Source organism: Triticum dicoccoides, chromosome 3B (genome assembly GCF_002162155.2).
Source record: "Triticum dicoccoides isolate Atlit2015 ecotype Zavitan chromosome 3B, WEW_v2.0, whole genome shotgun sequence".
NCBI lineage: Eukaryota > Viridiplantae > Streptophyta > Magnoliopsida > Poales > Poaceae > Triticum > Triticum dicoccoides.
Window position 1 is genome coordinate 786,882,073 of NC_041385.1, and position 6,893 is coordinate 786,888,965.

A 6,893-nucleotide genomic window follows, 5' to 3' on the forward strand; every position below is an offset into this window, starting at 1 on the left:
GTGTGCGGTGCCCCCCTCCACCATATTCCACCTCGGTCATATCGTCGCGGAGTTTAGGCGAAGCCCTGCGCCGGTAGAACATCATCATCGTCACCACGCCGTCGTGCTGACGGAACTCATCCCCGAAGCTTTGCTGGATCGGAGCCCGGGGATCGTCATCGAGCTGAACGTGTGCCGAACTCGGAGGTGCCGTACGTTCGGTGCTTGGATCGGTCGGATCGTGAAGACGTACGACTACATCAACCGCGTTGTGCTAACGCTTCCGCTTACGGTCTACAAGGGTACGTGGACAACACTCTCCCCTCTCGTTGCTATGCCATCACCATGATCTTGCGTGTGCGTAGGAAAATTTTAAAATTACTACATTCCCCAACAGTGGCATCCGAGCCTAGGTTTTATGCGTTGATGTTATATGCACGAGTAGAACACAAGTGAGTTGTGGGCGATACAAGTCATACTGCTTACCAGCATGTCATACTTTGGTTCGGCGGTATTGTGAGATGAAGCGGCCCGGACCGACATTACGCGTACGCTTACACGAGACTGGTTTCACCGTTACGAGCACTCGTGCTTAAAGGTGGCTGGCGGGTGTCTGTCTCTCTCACTTTAGCTGAATCGAGTGTGGCTACGCCCGGTCCTTGCGAAGGTTAAAACAGCACCAACTTGACGAACTATCGTTGTGGTTTTTATGCGTAGGTAAGAACGGTTCTTGCTAAAGCCCATAGCAGCCACGTAAAATTTGCAACAACAAAGTAGAGGACGTCTAACTTGTTTTTGCAGGGAATGTTGTGATGTGATATGGTCAAGACGTGATGCTATATTATATTGTAAGAGATGATCATGTTTTGTAACCGAAGTTATCCGCAACTGGCAGGAGCCATATGGTTGTCGCTTTATTGTATGAAATCCAAACGCCCTGTAATTGCTTTACTTTATCTCTAAGCGGTAGCGATAGTCGTAGAAACAATAGATGGCGTAACGACAATGATGCTACGATGGAGATCAAGGTGTCGCGCCGGTGACGATGGTGATCACGACGGTGCTTCGAAGATGGAGATCACAAGCACAAGATGATGATGGCCATATCATATCACTTATATTGATTGCATGTGATGTTTATCCTTTATGCATCTTATCTTGCTTTGATTGACGGTAGCATTTTAAGATGATCTCTCACTAATAATCAGAAGTGTTCTCCCTGAGTATGCACCTTTGCGAAAGTTCTTCGTGCTGAGACACCACGTGATGATCGGGTGTGATAGGCTCTACGTTCAAATACAACGGGTGCAAAACAGTTGCACACGCGGAATACTCAGGTCATACTTGACGAGTCTAGCATATACAGATATGGCCTCGGAACACGGAGACCGAAAGGTCGAGCGTGAATCATATAGTAGATATGATCAACATATTGATGTTCACCATTGAAACTACTCCATCTCACGTGATGATCGGACATGGTTTAGTTGATTTGGATCACATGATCACTTAGATGACTAGAGAGATGTCTGTCTAAGTGGGAGTTCTTTAGTAATATGATTAATTGAACTCAAATTTATCATGAACTTAGTACCTGATAGTATTTTGCTTGTCTATGTTTGTTTGTAAATAGATGGCTCGTGCTGTTGTTCCGTTGAATTTTAATGCGTTCCTTGAGAAAGCAAAGTTGAAAGATGATGGTAGCAATTACACAGACTGGGTCCGTAACTTGAGGATTATCCTCATTGCTGCACAGAAAAGTTACGTCCTGGAAGCACCGCTGGGTGCCAGGCCTGCTGCTGATGCAACTGACGACATTAAGAACGTCTGGCAGAGCAAAGCTGATGACTAATCGATAGTTCAGTGTGCCATGCTTTACGGCTTAGAACCGGGTCTTCAATGACGTTTTGAACGTCATGGAGCATATGAGATGTTCCAGGAGTTGAAGTTAATATTTCAAGTAAATGCCCGGATTGAGAGATATGAAGTCTCCAATAAGTTCTATAGCTGCAAGATGGAAGAGAATAGTTCTGTCAGTGAACATATACTCAAAATGTCTGGGTATAATAATCACTTGATTCAACTGTGAGTTAATCTTCCTGATGATAGTGTCATTGACAGAATTCTTCAATCACTGCCACCAAGCTACAAGAGCTTCGTGATGAACTATAATATGCAAGGGATGAACAAGACTATTCCTGAGCTCTTCGCGATGCTAAAAGCCGCGGAGGTAGAAATCAAGAAGGAACATCAATTGTTGATGGTTAACAAGACCACCAGTTTCAAGAAAAAGGGCAAAGGGAAGAAGAAGGGGAACTTCAAAAAGAACAGGAAGCAAGTTGCTGCTCAAGAGAAGAAACCCAAGTCTGGACCTAAGCCTGAAACTGAGTGCTTCTACTGCAAGCAGACTGGACACTGGAAGCGGAACTGCCCCAAGTATTTGGCGGATAAGAAGGATGGCAAAGTGAACAAAGGTATATGTGATATACATGTTATTGATGTTTACCTTACTAATGCTCGCAGTAGCACCTGGGTATTTGATACTGGTTCTGTTGCTAATATTTGCAACTCGAAACAGGGACTACGGATTAAGCGAAGATTGGCTAAGGACGAGGTGACGATGCGTGTGGGAAATGGTTCCAAAGTCGATGTGATCGCGGTCGGCACGCTACCTCTACATCTACCATCGGGATTAGTTTTAGACCTAAATAATTGTTATTTGGTGCCAGCGTTAAGCATGAACATTATATCTGGATCTTGTTTGATGCGAGATGGTTATTCATTTAAATCAGAGAATAATGGTTGTTCTATTTATATGAGTAATATCTTTTATGGTCATGCACCCTTGAAGAGTGGTCTATTTTTATTGAATCTCGATAGTAGTGATACACATATTCATAGTGTTGAAACCAAAAGATGCAGAGTTAATAATGATAGTGCAACTTATTTGTGGCACTGCCGTTTAGGTCATATCGGTGTAAAGCGCATGAAGAAACTCCATACTGATGGGATTTTGGAATCACTTGATTATGAATCACTTGGTACTTGCGAACCGTGCCTCATGGGCAAGATGACTAAAACGCCGTTCTCCGGAACGATGGAGCGAGCAACTGATATGTTGGAAATCATACATACTGATGTTTGTGGTCCAATAAATGTTGAGGCTCGCGGCGGATATCGTTATTTTCTCACCTTCACAGATGATTTGAGCAGATATGAGTATATCTACTTGATGAAACACAAGTCTGAAACATTTGAAAAGTTCAAAGAATTTCAGAGTGAAGTAGAAAATCATCGTAACAGGAAAATAAAATTTCTACGATCTGATCGTGGAGGAGAATATTTGAGTTACGAGTTTGGTCAACACTTGAAACAACACGGAATAGTTTCGCAACTCACGCCACCCGGAACACCACAACGAAATGGTGTGTCCGAACGTCGTAATCGTACTTTACTAGATATGGTGCGATCGATGATGTCTCTTACGAATTTACCGCTATCATTTTGGGGTTATGCTTTAGAGACGGTCGCATTCACGTTAAATAGGGCACCATCAAAATCCGTTAAGACGACGCCTTATGAACTGTGGTTTGGCAAGAAACCAAAGTTGTCGTTTCTTAAAGTTTGGGGCTGCGATGCTTATGTGAAGAAACTTCAACCAGATAAGCTCGAACCCAAATCGGAGAAATGTGTCTTCATAGGATACCCAAAAGAGACTATTGGGTACACCTTCTATCACAGATTTGAGGGCAAGATTTTCGTTGCTAAAATCGGATCCTTTCTAGAGAAGGAGTTTCTCTCGAAAGAAGTGAGTGGGAGGAAAGTAGAACTTGATGAGATAACTGTATCTACTCCCTTATTGGAAAGTAGTTCATCACAAGAACCGGTTCCTGTGACAACTACACCAATTAGTGACGAAGCTAATGATATTGATCATGAAACTTCAGATCAAGTTTCTACTGAACCTCGTAGGTCTACCAGAGTAAGATCCGCACCAGAGTGGTATGGTAATCCAATTCTGGAAGTCATGTTACTAGACCATGATGAACCTACGAACTATGAGGAAGCGATGATGAGCCCAGATTCCGCAAAATGGCTAGAGGCCATGAAATCTGAGATGGGATCCATGTATGAAAACAAAGTATGGACTTTGGTTGACTTGCCCGATGATCGGCAAGCAATTGAGAATAAATGGATCTTTAAGAAGAAGACTGACGCTGATGGTAATGTAACTGTCTATAAAGCTCGACTTGTTGCGAAAGGTTTTCGACAAGTTCAAGGAGTTGACTACGATGAGACTTTCTCACCCGTAGCGATGCTTATGTCTGTCCGAATCATGTTAGCTATTGCTGCATTTCATAATTATGAAATTTGGCAAATGGATGTCAAAACTGCATTCTTGAATGGATTTCTGGAAGAAGAGTTGTATATGATACAGCCAGAAGGTTTTGTAGATCCAAAAGGTGCTAACAAAGTGTGCAAGCTCCAGCGTTCCATTTATGGACTGGTGCAAGCATCTCGGAGTTGGAATAAATGGTTTGATAGTGGATCAAAGCATATGGTTTTATACAGACTTTTGGAGAAGCCTGTATTTACAAGAAAGTGAGTGGGAGCTCTGTAGCATTTCTGATATTATATGTAGATGACATATTATTAATTGGAAATGATATAGAATTTCCTGATAGCATAAAGGGATACTTGAATAAAAGTTTTTCAATGAAAGACCTTGGTGAAGCTGCTTATATATTGGGCATCAAGATCTATAGAGATAGATCAAGACGCTTAATAGGACTTTCACAAAGCACATACCTTGATAAAATTTTGAAAAAGTTCAAAATGGATCATGCAAAGAAGGGGTTCTTGCCCGTACTACAAGGTGTGAAGTTGAGTCAAACTCAATGCCCGACCACAGCAGAAGATAGAGAGAAAATGAAAGATGTTCCCTATGCTTCAGCCATAGGCTCTATCATGTATGCAATGATGTGTACCAGACCTGACGTATGCTTAGCAATAAGCTTGGCAGGAAGGTACCAAAGTAATCCAGGAGTGGATCACTGGACAGCGGTCTAGAACATCCTGAAATACCTGAAAAGGACTAAGGATATGTTTCTCGTATATGGAGGTGACAAAGAGCTAGTCGTAAATGGTTACGTCGATGCAAGCTTTGACACTGATCCGGATGATTCTAAATCGCAAACCGGATACGTGTTTTTATTAAACGGTGGAGCTGTAAGTTGGTGCAGTTCTAAACAAAGCGTCGTGGCAGGATCTACATGTGAAGCGGAGTACATAGCTGCTTCGGAAGCAACAAATGAAGGAGTCTGGATGAAGGAGTTCATTTCCGATCTAGGTGTCATACCTAGTGCATCGGGACCAATGAAAATCTTCTGTGACAATACTGGTGCAATTGCCTTGGCAAAGGAATCCAGATTTCACAAGAGGGCCAAGCACATCAAGAGACGCTTCAATTCCATTCGGGACCAAGTCCAAGTGGGAGACATAGAGATTTGCAAGATACATACGGATCTGAATGTTGCAGACCCTTGACTAAGCCACTCTCACGAGCAAAACATGATCAGCACCAAGACTCCATGGGTGTTAGAATCATTACTATGTAATCTAGATTATTGACTCTAGTGCAAGTGGGAGACTGAAGGAAATATGCCCTAGAGGCAATAATAAAGTTATTATTTATTTCCTCATATCAAGATAAATGTTTATTATTCATGCTAGAATTGTATTAACCGGAAACATGATACAGGTGTGAATACATAGACAAACATATAGTCACTAGTATGCCTCTACTTGACTAGCTCATTAATCAAAGATGGTTATGTTTCCTAACCATAGACATGTGTTGTCATTTGATTAATGGGATCACATCATTAGAAGAATGATGTGATTGACATGACCCATTCCGTTAGCCTAGCACTTGATCGTTTAGTATATTGCTATTGCTTTCTTCATGACTTATACATGTTCCTGTAACTATGAGAAATATGCAACTCCTGTTTACCGGAGGAACACTTTGGGTACTACCAAACGTCACAACGTAACTGGGTGATTATAAAGGAGTACTACAGGTGTCTCCGAAGGTACATGTTGAGTTGGCGTATTTCGAGATTAGGTTTTGTCACTCCGATTGTCGGAGAGGTATCTCTGGGCCCTCTCGGTAATGCACATCTTTATAAGCCTTGCAAGCAATGTGACCAAATGAGTTGGTTACGGAATGATGCATTACGGAACGAGTAAAGAGACTTGCCGGTAACGAGATTGAACTAGGTATTGGATACCGACGATCAAATCTCGGGCAAGTAACATACCGATGACAAAGGGAACAACATATGTTGTTATGCGGTTTGACCGATAAAGATCTTCGTAGAATATGTAGGAACCAATATGGGCAACCAGGTTCCGCTATTGGTTATTGACCGAGAATAGTTCTAGGTCATGTCTACATAGTTCTCGAACCCGTAGGGTCCGCACGCTTAACGTTACGATGACAGTTTTATTATGAGTTTATAAGTTTTGATGTATTGAAGTTTGTTCGGAGTCCTGGATGTGATCACGGACATGATGAGGAGTCTCGAAATGGCAGAGACATAAAGATTGATATAGTGGACGACTACATTCGGACACTGGAAGTGTTCCGGGTGATTTCGGAGAAAACCGGAGTGCCGGAGGGTTACCGGAACCCCCCCGGAGAGTTAATGGGCCACATGGGCCTTGGTGGGAAGAGAGAGGGGCGGCCAGGAAGGGCCGCGCGCCCCCTCTCCCTCTGGTCCGAATTGGACTAGGAGGGGGGGCGGCGCCCCCCTCTTTCCTTCCCCCCTCTCCCCCTTCCTTTCCCCTCCTAGTAGGAGTAGGAAAGGAGGAGTCCTACTCCTACTAGGAGGAGGACTCCTCCTCCTGGC